Genomic DNA, 22,377 nt, shown 5'->3' on the forward strand with positions numbered 1-22,377 from the left:
ACCCCAGCCTCAATCCCAGCCCCACCCCAATCCCAACCCCAGCCCCAATCCTAATCCCAACCCCAATCCCAGCCCCAATCCCAACCCCACCCCCACCCCAAATCCACCCTAATCCCAGCCCCAATCCCAACCCCAATCCCAATCCCAACCCCACCCTAATCCTAATCCCAACCCCAATCCCAACCCCACCCTAGTCCCAACCCCAATCCCAGGCTTAATCATAATCCCAACCCCAATCCCAGCCCCAATCCCAACCCCAGCACCGATCCCAGCCCCAACCCGATCCCAACCCCAACCCCAGCCCGACTCCCAGCCCCACCCCAATCCCAACCCCAGCCCCAATCCTAATCCCAACCCCAATCCCTGCCCCAATCCCAACCCCAGCCCCAATCCCAGCCCCACCCCAATCCCAGCCCCAATCCTAATCCCAACCCCAATCCCTGCCCCAACCCCAATCCCAGCCCCAATCCCAACCCCAGCACCGATCCCAGCCCCAACCCGATCCCAACCCCAGCCCCACCCCAATCCCAACCCCAGCCCCACCCTAATCCCAACCCCAATCCCTGCCCCAATCCAAACCCCAGCCCCAATCCCAGCCCCAATCCTAATCCCAACCCCAATCCCAGCCCCAATCCCAGCCTTAATCTTAATCCCAGCCCCAATCCCAACCCCAGCCCCAATCCCAGCCCCACCCCGATCCCAGCCCCAATCCCAGCCCCACCCCAATCCCAACCCCAATCCTAATCCCAACCCCATCCCCAATCCCAGCCCCAATCCCAACCCAAGCCCTAACCCCAGCCCCAATCCCAGCCCCAATTCCAACCCCAATCCCAGCCCCAGCCCCAATTCCAGCCCCAATCCCAGCCCCAATCCCAACCCCAGCCCTAATCCCAGCCCCACCCGAATTCCAATCCCAACCCCATTACAATTCCACCCCAATCCCAGCCCCAATCGCAAATCCACCCCAATCCAAGCCCCAATCCCATCCCCAATCTTAAAGTAGAACTGCCGGCATAACTTGTTTTCATTTTGGATGGAGTAAGAAGTATTTTTGCCATCTCTGTCCCATTGAAGAGCTTTCTCTTCACTTCCTGGCCCATAGCCAAACAGGAAGTAAGCACAAAAACCTGAAAATTAGGGGAATTCCTTGGGGACCCCCAGCTCACCAGAACTAGTGTCCCCATTGGAAGATTTCCCCTCTGATACTTTTCTGGGGAAAACCCAAAATTTGGGATGTTCTTTCACTTTCACTACCAGTGATAACGGGAAGCAGAACAAATAGAGAGGATGAATCTCCCTAAGGGGGGCACAGACAGCAATAAACAGTGGGGGGTCTCACCCCTCCATCCCACACTCTAAAAAAAGTTTGTTTTTAGTTATATTATAAGGCAAAAGGAATTTCCTGAATGAATTCTCTGCATTAAGGTCCCAGCTGACGCCTAGGGAGGAGAAACGCGTCGGGGGGAGCTGCCACGCCATCACACTATGCGGTCTGCACTGCAGACGGCCGCGTCTTGCAACAGGAATCATTGTTTGCGTGTTTTCTTCTGATGCCATGTAAGTGTTATTTCTCGAACAATACATTTGTTATCCAGGGTAATGCACTATTGGCACTTTATTTATTCCTATTTCTGGGGGAGTTCTACAAGTGACAGATACCATCATCCACATATGAGAGTCTGATACACCCCTGGGAAGAGAAAAGCTTCATATGTCCCATGGGCTGGATATGTCCCATTGGTTGGATATGTCCCATTGGTTGGATATGTCCCATGGGTTGGATATGTCCCATGGGTTGGATATGTCCCATGGGCTGGATATGTCCCATGGTTTGGATATGTCCCATGGGTTGGATATGTCCCATGGGCTGGATATGTCCCATGGGCTGGATATGTCCCATGGGTTGGATATGTCCCATGGGTTGGATATGTCCCATGGGCTGGATATGTCCCATGGGTTGGATATGTCCCATGGGTTGGATATGTCCCATGGGCTGGATGTGTCCCATGGGTTGGATATGTCCCATGGTTCGGATATGTCCCATGGGTTGGATACGTCCCATGGGTTGGATATGTCCCGTTGGTTGGATATGTCCCATGGTTCGGATATGTCTCATTGGTTGGATATGTCCAATGGGTTGGATATGTCCCGTTGGTTGGATATGTCCCATGGGTTGGATATGTCCCGTTGGTTGGATATGTCCCATGGGTTGGATATGTCCCATGGGTTGGATATGTCCCATGGGCTGGATATGTCCCATGGGCTGGATATGTCCCATGGGTTGGATATGTCCCATGGGCTGGATATGTCCCATGGTTTGGATATGTCCCATTGGTTGGATATGTCCCGTTGGCTGGATATGTCCCATGGGTTGGATATGTCCCATTGGTTGGATATGTCCCATGGGTTGGTTATGTGCCATGGGCTGGATATGTCCCATGGGTTGGATATGTCCCATGGTTTGGATATGTCTCATTGGTTGGATATGTCCCATGGGTTGGATATGTCCCATGGGTTGGATATGTCCCGTTGGTTGATTGAAGTTTCTTTTTTTGCACAATTGTGACACTGTTTATTTTTGTGTTCATCCCATTATTCACGTTGTCACGTGTTCTCTATTCTGCATTTTTATCTATTCCATTTTGTTGAGCGCACTAAAAAACCTTCCACTGTCTGCGTCTGAGGGAGCAGGGGGCGGAGCCAAGCTGTTTGTGTCTATGACTGCACACAACGCGGCTCCAGAGCACCAGCAGGAGTGCGTCCATTGCAAGCTATAGGGACACTTACAAAACCAATCCGAATCCTAAACCTAATGCTAACCCAACACTAACTCTAATGTTTACCTAATCTGAATCCTAAACCTAATGCTAATCTAACACTAACTCTAATGTTTACCTAATTCGAATCCTAATCCTAATGCTAATCCAACTCTAACTCTAATGTTTACCTCATCTGAATCCTAAACCTAATGCTAATCCAACACTAACTCTAATGTTTACCTAATCCGAATCCTAAACCTAATGCTAAGCCAACACTAACTCTAATGTTTACCTAATCCGAATCCTAAACCTAATGCTAATCCAACACTAACTCTAATGTTTACCTCACCTGAATCCTAAACCTAATGCTAAGCCAACACTAACTCTAATGTTTACCTAATCCGAATCTTGACTCTAATGCTAACCCCACTCGAATGTTAATCCTTTCTTCTTACATCTCAGCACTGACTTTGCCGGGAAATGGCATTGGTGATAAAAAAAACTGTTGATGTAAAAAAATATGAAAAACTTTACAAAATACCTCAAAGATTATTCCCTGTTCACACCGGAGTGACTCCGCATACGATTTGATGGCTCTAAGTCGCACCCTATTGTCGGCAATAGAATTGTTCAAATTTGTGTGACCCCGACTTTGTGGTGACGCAGCAATTTGATAAAAGGTTCCTGCGATTTCTGGTGCAACTTCCATAGAGATGTCTACAGGAAGAGGCCCAGATGTCAGCCAATGGCGCTGGTCTGCTACTGCTTCAACTGGAGTAACACCATTTCAAAGTAGCATAAATGTGAGCTAGGGGTTAATGTCCATTGCCCCCCTAAAAACTATCAACACCCCCTCATTTCCCCGCCCTTCTCAGTCTGAAGACTCTCAGACCCCGATCTTCTCAGTCTGAAGACTCTCAGACCCTGATCTTCTCAGTCTGAAGACTCTCAGACCCTGATCTTCTCAGTCTGAAGACTCTCAGACCCCGATCTTCTCAGTCTGAAGACTCTCAGACCCTGATCTTCTCAGTCTGAAGACTCTCAGACCCCGATCTTCTCAGTCTGAAGACTCTCAGACCTCGATCTTCTCAGTCTGAAGACTCTCAGACCCCGATCTTCTCAGTCTGAAGACTCTCAGACCCCGATCTTCTCAGTCTGAAGACTCTCAGACACCGATCTTCTCAGTCTGAAGACTCTCAGACCCCTATCTTCTCAGTCTGAAGACTCTCAGACCTCGATCTTCTCAGTCTGAAGACTCTCAGACCCTGATCTTCTCAGTCTGAAGACTCTCAGACCCTGATCTTCTCAGTCTGAAGACTCTCATACTCCGATCTTCTCAGTCTTCTGTGTTTTCTATTATTTGAGGAGATCATTTCTAATGAATGGAAATCTCCCATCTATGATGAGGAATTCTATCAGTTTTCTTCACAAAGCTCAGATGTGGAAATGCAAAAATGTGGGTTTTGCTTGTGTTAGAAGTTCCGGGTTCTCAGCAGATGAGACATGCGTGTCCTCACTGACCACTGACAGTTCAGCTTACACTCTCTCCATCTTCATACATTTCACAATGCAGTCCTAAAGCAGAACTAAACAGTTAGATCATGGCACGTGCCGGGAATGGAACTGTCTCATTGCTCTCGTCCAAACTGTCAAACCGTCCAATGGCTGGAGTCATGCCTGATCACATGGGCAGCCCCATGGCAGAGAAAGATCAAACAAAGGCCAAGATGGCGGCTTACTTGGCTGAAGACCATAGGAGGGTTTACCCCCACTTTAATACAAGGACAGTCAGGAGGGAGAAAAATCTGGTGGTGCCTGGCAGCCAATCAGCTTCTAACTTCAGCTTCTTCAATTGGGCTTTGGACAAAGAATTGGAAGTTGGTTGATTTCTGCAGAGAGCTGCACCAGATTTTGCACCCTCCAGTTTTAGTAAAACAACTCCACTGTCTCCCATTAGTCCCACACTGACCAGTACCCTGCACCACGGAGAACCACCATTGTATCCTACAATCCTTCACAGGACGATGGAGAACCACCATTGTATCCTACAAGCCTTCACAGGACCATGGAGAACCACCATTGTATCCTACAAGCCTTCACAGGACCATGGAGAACCACCATTGTATCCTACAAGCCATCACAGGACCATGGAGAACCACCATTGTATCCTACAAGCCTTCACAGGACCATGGAGAACCACCATTGTATCCTACAAGCCTTCACAGGACCATGGAGAACCACCATTGTATCCTACAATCCTTCACAGGATGATGGAGAACCACCATTGTATCCTACAAGCCTTCACAGGACCATGGAGAACCACCATTGTATCCTACAAGCCTTCACAGGACCATGGAGAACCACCATTGTATCCTACAAGCCTTCACAGGACCATGGAGAACCACCATTGTATCCTACAAGCCATCACAGGACCATGGAGAACCAACATTTGTATCCTACAAGCCTTCACAGGACCATATAGAACCACCATTGTATCCTACAAGCCTTCACAGGACCATGGAGAACCACCATTGTATCCTACAAGCCATCACAGGACCACGGAGAACCACCATTGTATCCTACAAGCCTTCACAGGACCATGGAGAACCACCATTTGTATCCTACAAGCCTTCACAGGACCATGGAGAACCACCATTGTATCCTACAAGCCTTCACAGGACCATTGAGAACCACCATTGTATCCTACAAGCCTTCACAGGACCATGGAGAACCACCATTGTATCCTACAAGCCTTCACAGGACCATGGAGAACCACCATTGTATCCTACAAGCCTTCACAGGACCATGGAGAACCACAATTGTATCCTACAAGCCATCACAGGACCATGGAGAACCACCATTGTATCCTACAAGCCTTCACAGGACCATGGAGAACCACCATTTGTATCCTACAAGCCTTCACAGGACCATGGAGAACCACCATTGTATCCTACAAGCCTTCACAGGACCATTGAGAACCACCATTGTATCCTACAAGCCTTCACAGGACCATGGAGAACCACCATTGTATCCTACAAGCCTTCACAGTACCATGGAGAACCACCATTGTATCCTACAAGCCTTCACAGGACCATGGAGAACCACCATTGTATCCTACAAGCCATCACAGGACCATGGAGAACCACCATTTTATCCTACAAGCCTTCACCGGACCATGGAGAACCACCATTGTATCCTACAAGCCTTCACAGGACCATGGAGAACCACCATTGTATCCTACTAGCCATCACAGGACCATGGAGAACCACCATTGTATCCTACAAGCCTTCACAGGACCATGGAGAACCACCATTGTATCCTACAAGCCTTCACAGGACCCTGGAGAACCACCATTGTATCCTACAAGCCTTCACAGGACCATGGAGAACCACCATTGTATCCTACAAGCCTTCACAGGACCATGGAGGACCACCATTGTATCCTACAAGCCTTCACAGGACCATGGAGAACCACCATTTGTATCCTACAAGCCTTCACAGGACCATGGAGGACCACCATTGTATCCTACAAGCCTTCACAGGACCATGGAGAACCACCATTGTATCCTACAAGCCTTCACAGGACCATGGAGAATCACCATTGTATCCTACAAGCCTTCACAGGACCATGGAGAACCACCATTGTATCCTACAAGCCTTCACAGGACCATGGAGAACCACCATTGTATCCTACAAGCCTTCACAGGACCATGGAGAACCACCATTGTATCCTACAAGCCTTCACAGGGCCATGGAGGACCACCATTGTATCCTACAAGCCTTCACAGGACCATGGAGAACCACCATTGTATCCTACAAGCCTTCACAGGACCATGGAGGACCACCATTGTATCCTACAAGCCTTCACAGGACCATGGAGAACCACCATTGTATCCTACAAGCCTTCACAGGACCATGGAGGACCACCATTGTATCCTACAAGCCTTCACAGGACCATGGAGAACCACCATTGTATCCTACAAGCCTTCACAGGAATGACTTTTACATTTTTCATCAATTTCTTTGTTTATTTTAAGTCATTGTCAATCCAAAATTGTATTTTTAAATTTTGAAGGAAGTAGAGGAGGGATAAACCCACCGGGGATTTGCATCTGTGGTCCATTGAGGAGATTCCCTTAGGGTGTCCGGTCCCGTAGAGTCCTTTTCTGCCAGCCTGGCCTCCTGGCTTTACCCTCTTCTCTACCCTGGGTTTCTATAGCGCCACCTATCTCTCTTTATATACGCTATTTCACTGAGAAGGCTCCTGAAGAAGTGTAATCCGTGGAATGCGTTGAAACGGGAAAGTATCCCTTTTTCCTCACTTTTCAGCAACATCCGAGTTGTCCGTCATTTCATATCACATCTATCAAATCATTCATTCTGACATTATTATAATGGGGGGGGAGGGGAGGGGGGTGTGTCTCACAGAATGGTCATCTCATGTGGCTTTAACCTCATCAATTGTATTTTTACTGCTTTGTTTTTAGCATATCAAGTTTAATAAAATACATGAAATGTTAGCATGGCAGTGATTGGTGAACACCTTAAAGGTCCCACCTTCATTTCTATCGATGGCCATGGTCAGGGACTAATAGAGCTAAGCCCCTCCCCCTCAGCCTGCAATAGGAAGTGGAAACCGGTGATGAGTGCATCCAATGAAGACCTTTCGACCGAACAAAACAAACCCCATTGAATGTCCTGGGAGGTTGTGTGAACCGCGTGCCTCCCAAGAGCCGAACCTCGGCTTCTCAGAACACAGAATCTTCCACCAACCGTGTATAACTGGGATGACTGGGAAACCCACAGAAACATCCTGCTATGAAACCTCCTTCAGTGCCGTCAGTTATCAGGTTCTGTCAGTTATCAGTTATCAGGTGCTGTCAGTTATCAGGTTCTGTCAGTTATCAGTTATCAGGTGCTGTCAGTTATCAGTTATCAGGTGCTGTCAGTTATCAGGTGCTGTCAGATATCAGGTGCTGTCAGTTATCAGGTGCTGTCAGTTATCAGGTGCTGTCAGATATCAGGTGCTGTCAGTTATTTGATGCTGTCAGATATCAGGTGCTCTCAGTTATCAGGTTCTGTCAGTTATCAGGTGCTGTCAGTTATTAGTTATTTGATGCTGTCAGTTATCAGGTGCTGTCAGTTATCAGGTGCTGTCACTATCATTCCTCCCCAGGTTCCTCCAGTAATCGTCAATGCCGAGACCCCCAGATTCCTCCAGTAATCATCAATGTAGAGACCACCAGATTCCTCCAGTAATCATCAGTGCCGAGACCCCCAGATTCCTCCAGTAATCATCAATGTAGAGACCACCAGATTCCTCCAGTAATCATCAGTGCCGAGACCCCCAGATTCCTCCAGTAATCATCAATGTAGAGACCACCAGATTCCTCCAGTAATCATCAATGTAGAGACCACCAGATTCCTCCAGTAATCATCAGTGCCGAGACCCCCAGATTCCTCCAGTAATCATCAGTGCCGAGACCCCCAGATTCCTCCAGTAATCATCAATGTAGAGACCACCAGATTCCTCCAGTAATCATCAGTGCCGAGACCCCCAGATTCCTCCAGTACTCATCAATGCCGAGACCCCCAGATTCCTCCAGTACTCATCAATGCCGAGACCCCCAGATTCCTCCAGTACTCATCAATGCCGAGACCCCCAGATTCCTCCAGTAATCGTCAATGCCGAGACCCCCAGATTCCTCCAGTACTCATCAATGCCGAGACCCCCAGATTCCTCCAGTAATCGTCAATGCCGAGACCCCCAGATTCCTCCAGTACTCATCAATGTAGAGACCCCCAGATTCCTCCAGTAATCGTCAATGCAGAGACCACCCAGATTCCTCCAGTAATCATCAATGCAGAGACCCCCAGATTCCTCCAGTAATCATCAATGCGGAGACCCCCAGATTCCTCCAGTACTCATCAATGCAGAGACCCCCAGATTCCTCCAGTAATCATCAATGCCGAGACCCCCAGATTCCTCCAGCACTTATCAATGCAGAGACCCCCAGATTCCTCCAGTAATTGTCAATGCAGAGACCCCCAGATTCCTCCAGTAATTATCAATGCCGAGACCCCCAGATTCCTCCAGTAATCGTCAATGCAGAGACTCCCAGATTCCTCCAGTAATCATCAATGCAGAGACCCCCAGATTCCTCCAGTACATATCAATGCCGAGACCCCCAGATTCCTCCAGTAATCATCAATGCAGAGACCCCCAGATTCCTCCAGTAATCATCAATGTAGAGACCCCCAGATTTCTCCAGTGATCATCAATGTAGAGACCCCCAGATTCCTCCAGTACTCATCAGTGCCGAGACCCCCAGATTCCTCCAGTAATCATCAATGCCGAGACCCCTAGATTCCTCCAGTACTCATCAATGCCGAGACCCCCAGATTCCTCCAGTAATCATCAATGCCGAGACCCCCAGATTCCTCCAATACTCATCAATGTAGAGACCCCCATATTCCTCCAGTAATCATCAATGCAGAGACCCCCAGATTCCTCCAGTAATCATCAATGCAGAGATCCCCAGATTCCTCCAATACTCATCAATGTAAAGACCCCCAGATTCCTCCAGTAATCATCAATGCCGAGACCCCCAGATTCCTCCAGTAATCATCAATGCAGAGACCCCCAGATTCCTCCAGTAATTATCAATGCAGAGACCCCCAGATTCCTCCAGTACTCATCAATGCCGGGAGCCCCAGATTCCTCCAGTAATCATCAATGCCGAGACCCCCAGATTCCTCCAGTACTCATCAATGTAGAGACCCACAGATTCCTCCAGTAATCATCAATGCCGGGACCCCCAGATTCCTCCAGTAATCATCAATGCGGAGACCCCCAGATTTCTCCAGTACTTACCAATGCCGAGACCCCCAGATTCCTCCAGTACTTATCAATGCCGGGAGCCCCAGATTCCTCCAGTAATCATCAATGCGGAGACCCCCAAATTTCTCCAGTACTCATTAATGCAGAGACCCCCAGATTCCTTCAGTACTTATCAATGCCGGGAGCCCCAGATTCCTCCAGTAATCATCAATGCCGAGACCCCCAGATTCCTCCAATACTCATTAATGTAGAGACCCCCAGATTCCTCCAGTAATCATCAATGCAGAGACCCCCAGATTCCTCCAGTAATCATCAATGTAGAGACCCCCAGATTCCTCCAGTACTCATCAATGTAGAGACCCCCAGATTCCTCCAGTACTTATCAATGCAGAGACCCCCATATTCCTCCAGTAATCATCAATGCAGAGACCCCCAGATTCCTCCAGTAATCATCAATGCAGAGACTCCCAGATTCCTCCAGTAATTATCAATGCAGAGACCCCCAGATTCCTCCAGTAATAATCAAGGCAGAGACCCCCAAATTCCTCCAGTAATAATCAATTCAGAGACCCCCAGATTCCTCCAGTACTCATGAATGTAGAGACCCCCAGATTCCTCCAGTACTCATCAATGCAGAAACCCCCAGATTCCTCCAGTAATCACCAATGCCGGGAGCCCCAGATTCCTCCAGTAATCATCAATGCAGAGACCCCCAGATTCCTCCAGTAATCATCAATGCAGAGACCCCCAGATTCCTCCAGTACTCATCAATGCCGGGAGCCCCAGATTCCTCCAATACTCATCAATGTAGAGACCACCAGATTCCTCCAGTAATCATCAATGTAGAGAAGACCAGATTCCTCCAGTAATCATCAATGCAGAGACCCCCAGATTACTCCAGTACTCATCAATGCGGAGACCCCCAGATTCCTCCAGTACTCCTCAATGCTGAGACCCCCAGATTCCTCCAGTAATCATCAATGCAGAGAACCCCAGATTCCTCCAGTAATCGTCAATGCAGAGACCCCCAGATTCCTCCAGTAATCATCAATGCAGAGACCCCCAGATTCCTCCAGTAATCATCAATGCAGAGAACCCCAGATTCCTCCAGTAATCGTCAATGCAGAGACCCCCAGATTCCTCCAGTAATCATCAATGCAGAGAACCCCATATTCCGCCAGTACTCATCAATGCAGAGACCCCCAGATACCTCCAGTACTCCTCAATGCCGAGACCCCCAGATTCCTCCAGTAATCATCAATGCAGAGAACCCCAGATTCCTCCAGTACTCATCAATGCTGGGAGCCCCAGATTCCTCCAGTAATCATCAATGCCGAGACCCCCAGATTCCTCCAGTACTCATCAATGTAGAGACCCCCAGATTCCTCCAGTACTCATCAATGCCGGGACCCCCAGATTCCTCCAGTAATCATCAATGCGGAGACCCCCAGATTTCTCCAGTACTTACCAATGCCGAGACCCCCAGATTTCTCCAGTACTTATCAATGCCGAGAGCCCCAGATTCCTCCAGTAATCATCAATGCGGAGACCCCCAAATTTCTCCAGTACTCATTAATGCAGAGACCCCCAGATTCCTTCAGTACTTATCAATGCCGGGAGCCCTCAGATTCCTCCAGTAATCATCAAAGCCGAGACCCCCAGATTCCTCCAATACTCATTAATGTAGAGACCCCCAGATTCCTCCAGTAATCATCAATGCAGAGACTCCCAGATTCCTCCAGTAATCATCAATGTAGAGACCCCCAGATTCCTCCAGTACTCATCAATGTAGAGACCCCCAGATTCCTCCAGTACTTATCAATGCAAAGACCCCCATATTCCTCCAGTAATCATCAATGCAGAGACCCCCAGATTCATCCAGTAATCATCAATGCAGAGACCCCCAGATTCCTCCAGTAATTATCAATGCAGAGACCCCCAGATTCCTCCAGTAATAATCAAGGCAGAGACCCCCAGATTCCTCCAGTAATAATCAATTCAGATACATCCAGATTCCTCCAGTACTCATCAATGTAGAGACCCCAAGATTCCTCCAGTACTCATCAATGCAGAGACCCCCAGATTCCTCCAGTAATCACCAATGCCGGGAGCCCCAGATTCCTCCAGTAATCATCAATGCAGAGACCCCCAGATTCCTCCAATACTTATCAATGCCGGGAGCCCCAGATTCCTCCAATACTCATCAATGTAGAGACCCCCAGATTCCTCCAGTACTCATCAATGCAGAGACCCCCAGATTCCTCCAGTAATCACCAATGCCGGGAGCCCCAGATTCCTCCAGTAATCATCAATGCAGAGACCCCCAGATTCCTCCAGTAATCATCAATGCAGAGACCCCCAGATTCCTCCAGTACTCATCAATGCAGGGAGCCCCAGATTCCTCCAGTAATTATCAATGCAGAGACCCCCAGATTCCTCCAGTAATCATCAATGCAGAGAACCCCAGATTCCTCCAGTAATCGTCAATGCAGAGACCCCCAGATTCCTCCAGTAATCATCAATGCAGAGACCCCCAGATTCCTCCAGTACTCATCAATGTAGAGACCACCAGATTCCTCCAGTAATCATCAATGCAGAGACTCCCAGATTCCTCCAGTACTCATCAATGCGGAGACCCCCAGATTCCTCCAGTACTCCTCAATGCCGAGACCCCCAGATTCCTCCAGTAATCATCAATGCAGAGAACCCCAGATTCCTCCAGTAATCATCAATGCAGAGACCCCCAGATTCCTCCAGTAATCATCAATGCAGAGACCCCCAGATTCCTCCAGTAATCATCAATGCAGAGAACCCCAGATTCCTCCAGTAATCGTCAATGCAGAGACCCCCAGATTCCTCCAGTAATCATCAATGCAGAGACCCCCATATTCCGCCAGTACTCATCAATGCAGAGAACCCCAGATTCCTCCAGTACTCCTCAATGCCGAGACCCCCAGATTCCTCCAGTAATCATCAATGCAGAGAACCCCAGATTCCTCCAGTAATCGTCAATGCAGAGACCCCCAGATTCCTCCAGTAATCATCAATGCAGAGAACCCCAGATTCCTCCAGTAATCGTCAATGCAGAGACCCCCAGATTCCTCCAGTAATCATCAATGCAGAGAACCCCAGATTCCTCCACTAATCGTCAATGCAGAGACCCCCAGATTCCTCCAGTAATCATCAATGTAGAGACCCCCAGATTCCTCCAGTACTCCTCAATGCAGAGACCCCCAGATTTCTCCAGTAATCATCAATGCCAAGACCCCTAGATTCCTCCAGTACTCATCAATGTAGAGACCCCCAGATTCCTCCAGTACTTATCAATTCCCGAGACCCCCAGATTCCTCCAGTAATTATAAATGCAGGGACCCCCAGATTCCTCCAGTAATCGTCAATGCAGAGACCCCCAGATTCCTCCAGTAATCGTCAATGCAGAGACCCCCAGATTCCTCCAGTATTTATCAATGCAGAGACCCCCAGATTCCTCCAGTACTTATCAATGCAGAGACCCCCAGATTCCTCCAGTACTTATCAATGCAGAGACCCCCAGATTCCTCCAGTACTTATCAATGCAGAGACCCCCAGATTCCTCCAGTAATCACTAATGCAGAGACCCCCAGGTTCCTCCAGTAATCGTCAATGCAGAGACCACCAGATTCCTCTAGTAATCATCAGTGCTGAGACCCCCAGATTCCTCCAGTACTCATCAATGCCGAGACCCCCAGATTCCTCCAGTACTCATCAATGCCGAGATTCCCAGATTCCTCCAGTACTTATCAATGCTGAGACCCCCAGATTCCTCCAGTAAACGTCAATGCAGAGACCCCCAGATTCCTCCAGTAATTATCAATCCCGAGACCCCCAGATTCCTACAGTACTCATCAATGTAGAGACCACCAGATTCCTCCAGTAATCACCAATGCCGAGACCACCAGATTCCTCCAGTACTTATCAATGCAGAGACCACCAGATTCCTCCAGTAATCACCAATGCCGAGACCACCAGATTCCTCCAGTACTTATCAATGCAGAAACCCCCAGATTCCTCCAGTACTTATCAATGCAGAGACCCCCACATTCCTCCAGTAATCACCAAAGCAGAGACCCCCAGGTTCCTCCAGTATTCTTCAATGCAGAGACCACCAGATTCCTCTAGTAATCATCAGTGCTGAGACCCCCAGATTCCTCCAGTACTCATCAATGCCGAGACCCCCAGATTCCTCCAGTACTCATCAATGCCGAGATTCCCAGATTCCTCCAGTACTTATCAATGCTGAGACCCCCAGATTCCTCCAGTAAACGTCAATGCAGAGACCCCCAGATTCCTCCAGTAATCATCAATCCCGAGACCCCCAGATTCCTCCAGTACTCATCAATCCCGAGACCCCCAGATTCCTCCAGTACTCATCAATGTAGAGACCACCAGATTCCTCCAGTAATCACCAATGCCGAGACCACCAGATTCCTCCAGTACTTATCAATGCAGAGACCCCCAGATTCCTCCAGTAATCACCAATGCCGAGACCACCAGATTCCTCCAGTACTTATCAATGCAGAGACCCCCAGATTCCTCCAGTAATCACCAATGCAGAGACCCCCAGGTTCCTCCAGTAATCGTCAATGCAGAGACCACCAGATTCCTCTAGTAATCATCAGTGCTGAGACCCCCAGATTCCTCCAGTACTCATCAATGCCGAGACCCCCAGATTCCTCCAGTAATCATCAATGCCGAGATTCCCAGATTCTTTCAGTACTTATCAATGCTGAGACCCCCAGATTCCTCCAGTAATCGTCAATGCAGAGACCCCCAGATTCCTCCAGTAATCATCAATCCCGAGACCCCCAGATTCCTCCAGTAATCATCAATCCCGAGACCCCCAGATTCCTCCAGTACTTATCAGGAATTTAGGTCAAGCTGAAGTTCTGCTTGGCAGACATGGCCCACTAGCCCTGCCCCAAGGATAAGTGAGTCCCCAGCTTCTGTAATATAAGACAATACCATAGATCTTTGAAATGGGCAGATTTGCACAGCCCGGGCCCCACACAGTACAAGCTCTGTCTCAGCCTCAAACATCAGACGGGCTCAGGATGAGAAGCCACCATAGGGAATAATCTCAGGATGAGGAGCCACTATAGGGAATAATCTCAGGATGAGGAGCCACCATAGGGAATAATCCCAGGATGAGGAGCCACCATATGGAATAATCTCAGGATGAGGAGCCACCATAGGGAATAATCTCAGGATGAGGAGCCACCATAGGGAATAATCTCAGGATGAGGAGCCACCATAGGGAATGATCCCAGGATGAGGAGCCACCATAGGGAATAATCTCAGGATGAGGAGCCACCATAGGGAATAATCTCAGGATGAGGAGCCACCATATGGAATAATCCCAGGATGAGGAGCCACCATAGGGAATAATCTCAGGATGAGGAGCCACCATATGGAATAATCTCAGGATGAGGAGCCACCATAGGGAATAATCTCAGGATGAGGAGCCACCATAGGGAATAATCCCAGGATGAGGAGCCACCATAGGGCAGTGTAAATTTACTGTCCCCTCAAAATAACTCAACACACAGCCATTAATGTCTAAACCGCTGGCAACAAAAGTGAGTACACCCCTAAGTGACAATGTCCAAATTGGGCCCAAAGTGTCAATATTTTGTGTGGCCGCCATTATTTTGCAGCACTGCCTTAACCCTCTTGGGCATGGAGTTCACCAGAGCTTCACAGGTTGCCACTGGAGTCCTCTTCCCCTCCTCCATGATGACATCACAGAGCTGGTGGATGTTAGAGACCACCTTCTGTTTGAGGATCCCCATAGAAGCTCAATAGGGTTTAGGTCTGGAGACATGCTTGGCCAGTCCATCACCTTTACCCTCAGCTTCTTTAGCAAGGCAGTGGTCATCTTAGAGGTGTTTGGGGTCGTTATGTTGGAATACTGCCCTGCCCCCCAGTCTCTGAAGGGAGGGGATCATTCTCTGCTTCAGTATGTCACAGTACATGTTGGCATTCATGGTTCCCTCAATGAACTGTAGATCCCCAGTGCCGGCAGCACTCATGCAGCCCCAGACCATGACACTCCCACCACCATGCCTGACTGTAGGAAGACACACTTGTCTTTGTACTCCTCACTAGGGATGATCGAACTTTTGAAAAGTTCGGTTCGACCAGAACACCCGAATTTCCCAAAAGTTTGGTTCGGATTTCAGAACCCCATTGAAATCAATGGGACCCGAACTTCGGTAATCAAAAAACACCATTTTTAAGCCCTAAAACCCAATAAATGCCCCTAAAAAGTGCCTAGGGTTCTGGGTCATGCCCCATTAACTATTAATCACACAAAAAAAGTTCTTAAAATTTGTCATTTTTGATAAAAAGCCAATTATTGAAAAATTAAAAAAAAAAAGAGATTTTTTGATTTTTATTTATGAGTGTGAGGAAAGGGATATCTAGTGTAGTTAGAGTGCTCCTTTACACTTAAGTTAGCTTCAAAAATTTAGTTTCTGTAGGGAAAGTGTTAAGTGTAAGGGGACCGTAGTGTAGTGTAGGGTTAACTGGCAGTGACTGCTATGGCAGGGTGACAAAACCCTTCCATAGCAGGGTGACCGCTATAGAGAAATGATCATTTCTCTGAATTGCTTCGGCACACCCATATGGCTTCTCACCAGCCAAGCATTTTTTATGCTGCAGGGGCTGCCACTGCCAGTGCTTTTTTGAGGACATGTTTGATGTCAGACATGACATCTGAACATGTGTATAGGGGGTATATATACACATATATGTCTGTATATATACCCCTAGACATATATAAGTGTGATAGTAGCAGAAATAAATGCTTGCGCTAATGAAATTATTTACAGTAATATATTTCTGCTACTATCACACCTATATATGGCTAGGTGTCTATATACATATAATTATGTGTGTATATATACCACTATACACAAGTTCAGATGTTTTGCCTGCCTCAAAAGAACCCAAAAAAATGCCAAAAAAACGCTAGCGTCAAAAAAAAAATGCCCAGGTGTGTTTTTGCTGGCATTTTTTGGGGGGTTTTGGAGGCAGGCAAAACATCAGAACTTGTGCACAGTACCACTATACACAAGTTCAGATGTTTTCCCTGACTGCAAAGAACCCAAAAAAATGCCTGCTTTGAAACCGGCAAGGTGTGAAAACCGAGGAGAGAAGCTAACCCCCTGAGCTGAAAGTTTTCTAATACATACAATCCTTTTTTTCTGGTTCTGGACATGCTACAGAGCTGAAACTTCACAGGTACACCTTTTAGACCCCCCAGACACAAAATCACACAAAAAAAAGTTCTTAAAAATTGTAATTTTTGATAAAAAAGCCAATTATTGAAAAAATTAAAAAAAAAAAAAAAAGAGATTTTTTCTTTGGATTTGGTGTCTGGGGGGTCTAAAAAGTGTACCTGTGAAGTTTCAGCTCTGTAGCATGTCCAGAACCAGAAAAAAAAGATTGTATGTATTAGAAAACTTTCAGCACAGGAATATGGCTTCTCTGCTGTAACACCTTGCCGGTTTAATAGAAGGCATTTTTTTGGGTTCTTTGCAGTCAGGAAAAACATCTGAACTTGTGTATAGTGGTACTGTGCACAAGTTCAGATGTTTTGCCTGCCTCCAAAACCCCCCAAAAAATGCCAGCAAAAACACACCTGGGCATTTTTTTTTTTGACGCTAGCGTGTTTTTGGCATTTTTTTGGGTTCTTTTGAGGCAGGCAAAACATCTGAACTTGTGTATAGTGGTATATATACACACATAATTATATGTATATAGACACCTAGCCATATATAGGTGTGATAGTAGCAGAAATATATTACTGTAAATGATTTCATTAGCGCAAGCATTTATTTCTGCTACTATCACACCTATATATGTCTAGGGGTATATATACAGACATATATGTGTATATATACCCCCTATACACATGTTCAGATGTCATGTCTGACATCAAACATGTCCTCAAAAAAGCACTGGCAGTGGCAGCCCCTGCAGCATAAAAAATGCTTGGCTGGTGAGAAGCCATATTCCTGTGCCGAAGCAATTCAGAGAAATGATCATTTCTCTATAACGGTCACCCTGCTATGGAAGGGTTTGGTCACCCTGCCATAGCAGTCACTGCCAGTTAACCCTACACTACACTACGGTCCCCTTACACTTAACACTTTCCCTACAGAAACTACATTTTTGAAGCTAACTTAAGTGTAAAGGAGCACTCTAACTACACAAGATATCCCTTTCCTCACACTAATAAATAGCTAAATGACACTTTTAAAGTAAAATTAACAGAACTGCTTCCACTCTCTTCCATGTCCAGTATAACAATGCTAGGAATATGGCGGGGGCGATCTTATATACTGGGGGGCGTATTCACTAATGATTGGTCTAGGGACCCCCTAGTCACTCCAATCACATTCCTAGCATTCTCCTGCCCCCTCAATTGGCTTTTGCTAATGGTTCTGGTCCAATCACGGGCTTTTAAAGCCCATTTCCTGAAGCATTGCATTTTGGGCGGTTCTGGTTGCTGAATTCTGAACTTTTTGGGCAAAAAATTCTAAATTCGGCCGAACCTCGAACACCCAATGTTCGGGCCGAACCGATAGTTGACCCAAACCGTTCGATCATCCTTACTCCTCACCTGGTTGCCCAACAACTAGAAACAGTTAGAGAGTTACATTCGGGTTTAGACTGGGAACATTTTATTTCTAGGAGTTTTTCTGTATTCTCCTCTCTCCCATTCTTCCCCTATGTCCTTCTTACACCTGCTGCAATTTCTGTCTCAGAGGTTGGCACACCAGTCACAGAGAAGAGCCCACTATGCCACGCAGCAAAGGGTACAGATACTCCAAGCGGGTAGAGTATACATGCTGATCTATGGAACCCTCCTATATGGAGCACATTGCCGGTACAGGACACAGCATAGGTCCATTCCTTCCTATCTGGCCAATGGAGGACATTACCTTTCCTTACCATGTCCATACCATCACCTTGAGGAGGAATGGTGGAAGGAGGTAGAGCCAGCATAGTGAGGCAGCCATGCTGCCCCAGATTTCCAATAATCCATCAGCCCTCATGCACCAATATCTCCAGGCAGGTCCCTATGAAGTAACATTAGAACTGTCTGAACACTCAGGTTTTTGTCAGTTGGGGATGGAGGAATCACTTACAGGAACCACTCGGGTCAGGGCAGCTTTTCTAACCTCCCATAGACATGAGACTTGTTCAGTACAGTCAAATGCCAGATTTCAGTCTTGTCAAATGAGTGAAAAATGAATTCAGAGGGGTTCCTGGGCGCTATTGGACTTCTACCACTCACTGTACGTGGTTTTCTTCTTATTAAATATTCCAGATGGAGGAAAGAGTGAAATTTCTGACTGAACAGCATGGAGGTGATCCAGGCATCCTCAGAGCAATGGAGGCTTCATCCATGCCAAGGAATCTCTGCTGACAATCTTCCCCACACCAACCAGTTAGATGACTGCTTGTCTATATTTCCCAGTCAGATATAGATGTCATGTAAAGGATATTACTCATTGCAACATCTCCATGCTTTCTTCAAACAACTGGCCAGAACCTTCACCTTTATTGTCACCATATTCTAAAATAGCCCAACTGTCATATTCCAGAAAAGACTTTTCAGCCAATCATATACAATTACGATCTGCCCATGCTTAGAAACCGAGCTGGCTCCATGTTGGTGCATTTTGTAGAGGATATCCTAATGGCTATATATTATCACTGAACCAAAACAATAAGATCAAAGGTCTTATCGATCCCTTATACATGCATTATATAATAGCACAACTGCCATTTTTGTTTTATAGCTGTCATTACTGTTTATTCAGATTGTAGTGTGTGTAGCCAGCTTTCTAGGCCTTTCACTTGAACTGCTAACCTCACCTTCTCTTTATTGGTACAAGACATCCACTCTATGGGATCATGGTTTCCCATCCCTCTATTCTGCACCTTATCCCCTCTTCATTGGTGAACCCTTCTCTTCTCCATCTACACACATGACCCTCATCCACTCTATAGGATTTCATGGTTTCCATCCCTCTATTCCGCACCTCTTCCCCTCTTCATTGGTGAACCCTTCTCTTCTCCATCTACACACATGACCCTCATCCACTCTATAGGATTTCATGGTTTCCATCCCTCTATTCCGCACCTCTTCCCCTCTTCATTGATGAACCCTTCTCTTCTCCATCTACACACATGACCCTCATCCACTCTATAGGATTTCATGGTTTCCATCCCTCTATTCCGCACCTCTTCCCCTCTTCATTGATGAACCCTTCTCTTCTCCATCTACACACATGACCCTCATCCACTCTATGGGATCATGGTTTCCCATCCCTCTATTCCGCACCCCTTCCCCTCCTTATTGGTGAACCCTTCTCTTCTCCATCTACACACATGACCCTCATCCACTCTATAGGATTTCATGGTTTCCATCCCTCTATTCCGCACCTCTTCCCCTCTTTATTGATGAACCCTTCTCTTCTCCAACTACACACATGACCCTCATCCAATCTATAGGGTTTCATGGTTTCCCATCCCTCTATTCTGCACCTCTTCCCCTCTTTATTGATGAACCCTTCTCTTCTCCATCTACACACATGACCCTCATCCACTCTATAGGATTTCATGGTTTCCATCCCTCTATTCCGCACCTCTTCCCCTCTTCATTGATGAACCCTTCTCTTCTCCATCTACACACATGACCCTCATCCACTCTATGGGATCATGGTTTCCCATCCCTCTATTCTGCACCTCTTCCCCTCTTTATTGATGAACCCTTCTCTTCTCCATCTACACACATGACCCTCATCCAATCTATAGGATTTCATGGTTTCCCATCCCTCTATTCTGCACCTCTTCCCCTCTTTATTGATGAACCCTTCTCTTCTCCATCTACACACATGACCCTCATCCACTCTATAGGATTTCATGGTTTCCCATCCCTCTATTCTGCACCTCTTCCCCTCTTTATTGATGAACCCTTCTCTTCTCCATCTACACACATGACCCTCATCCACTCTATGGGATCATGGTTTCCCATCCCTCTATTCCGCACCCCTTCCCCTCCTTATTGGTGAACCCTTCTCTTCTCCATCTACACACATGACCCTCATCCACTCTATGGGATCATGGTTTCCCATCCCTCTATTCCGCACCTCTTCCCCTCTTCATTGATGAACCCTTCTCTTCTCCATCTACACACATGACCCTCATCCACTCTATAGGGTTTCATGGTTTCCCATGTCTCTATTCCGCACCTCTTCCCCTCCTTATTGGTGAACCCTTCTCTTCTCCATCTACACACATGACCCTCATCCACTCTATGGGATCATGGTTTCCCATCCCTCTATTCCGCACCTCTTCCCCTCTTCATTGGTGAACCCTTCTCTTCTCCATCCACACACATGACCCTCGTCCACTCTATGGGATCATGGTTTTCCATCCCTCTGTAGCAGTATTTCCAGGCATTGGGTCTGATGTGGGTGTGCCATGGTTACCATTACCACCAACAGCACATTTAAGCTTGTTGCCCAAGGGTGAGATCTGAGACATAGTTACATAGTTAGTGAGGTTGAAAAAAGACACCAGTCCATCCAGTTCAACCTATAATGTGTGTGTGTGTTTGCTTTTAACCGTACATTGTATAGCCCTGTATGTTGTGGTCTCTAAGGTGCCCATCTAACAGTTTTTTGAAACTATCAATGCTCCCTGCTGATACGACTGCTTGCGGAAGAGAATTCCACATCCTTACCGCTCTTACAGTGAAGAACCCCTTACGCATTTTAAGGTTGAACCGCCTTTCCTCTAGTTTTAGTGAGTGGCCACGTGTCTTATTGTATCTCCTTTCTCTGAATAGTTTGTTCCTTATGCTAGGGTCGCCAGTACAGTATTTGTACATTGATATCATATCCCCCCTCAATCGTCTTTTCTCCAGAGAGAAAAGGTTCAGTGCTTGTAGTCTTTCCTCATAGCTGATGTCTTCCATTCCCCTAATTATTTTTGTTGCCCTTCTCTGGACTTTCTCCAGTTCCAGCACATCCTTCCTGAGGACCGGTGCCCAGAACTGGACAGCATACTCCAGATGTGGCCGGACCAGAGTCTTGTAGAGCGGGAGAATAATCTCTTTATTTCTGGAGTGAATCCCCTTTTTTATACAACCCAGTATTCTGTTGGCTTTGCTTGCGGCGGCTTGGCATTGGATGCCACTGCCAAGCCTGTTGTCTACCAGTACCCCCAAGTCTTTTTCCATCCTAGACTCACCCAGAGGTTCCCCCCATAGTGAGTAGCTTGCTTTCTGGTTTCTGGCCCCCAAGTGCATTACTTTACATTTTTCAACATTAAACCTCATCTGCCATGTAGTTGCCACCCCGTTATTTTGTTCAGGTGCGCTTGCAAGGTTTCCACATCCTGCATAGAAGATATTGGCATGCCTAATTTAGTATCATCTGCAAATACTGAGATTGTGCTAGATATCCCCTCCTCTAGATCATTTATGAATAAATTAAACAGGATTGGTCCCAGGACAGAACCCTGGGGGACCCCACTTACCACACCCGCCCAATCCGAGTACTCCCCATTAATCACCACCCTCTGGACTCTCCCCTGGAGCCAGTTCTATATCCAGGTACTCACCCTATGGTCCATACCTACCTTCCTTAGTTTGTACAGTAAGCGTTTGTGGGGAACGGTGTCAAAGGCCTTTGCAAAGTCCAGATACACCACATCCACA

At 47.1% G+C, this 22,377-nt stretch overlaps 1 protein-coding gene across 2 annotated transcripts in view; it reads left to right on the plus strand.

Moving 5' to 3' along the window:
• The window catches only part of LRRC4B (leucine rich repeat containing 4B), a 96,641-nt gene that overhangs the window by 37,184 nt on the left and 37,080 nt on the right, over window positions 1-22,377 (plus strand). The window lies entirely within an intron of this gene.

The sequence above is a fragment of the Pelophylax lessonae genome (assembly GCF_965119305.1).
Source record: "Pelophylax lessonae genome assembly, contig: HAP1_SCAFFOLD_86, whole genome shotgun sequence".
Taxonomy (NCBI): Eukaryota; Metazoa; Chordata; class Amphibia; order Anura; family Ranidae; genus Pelophylax; species Pelophylax lessonae.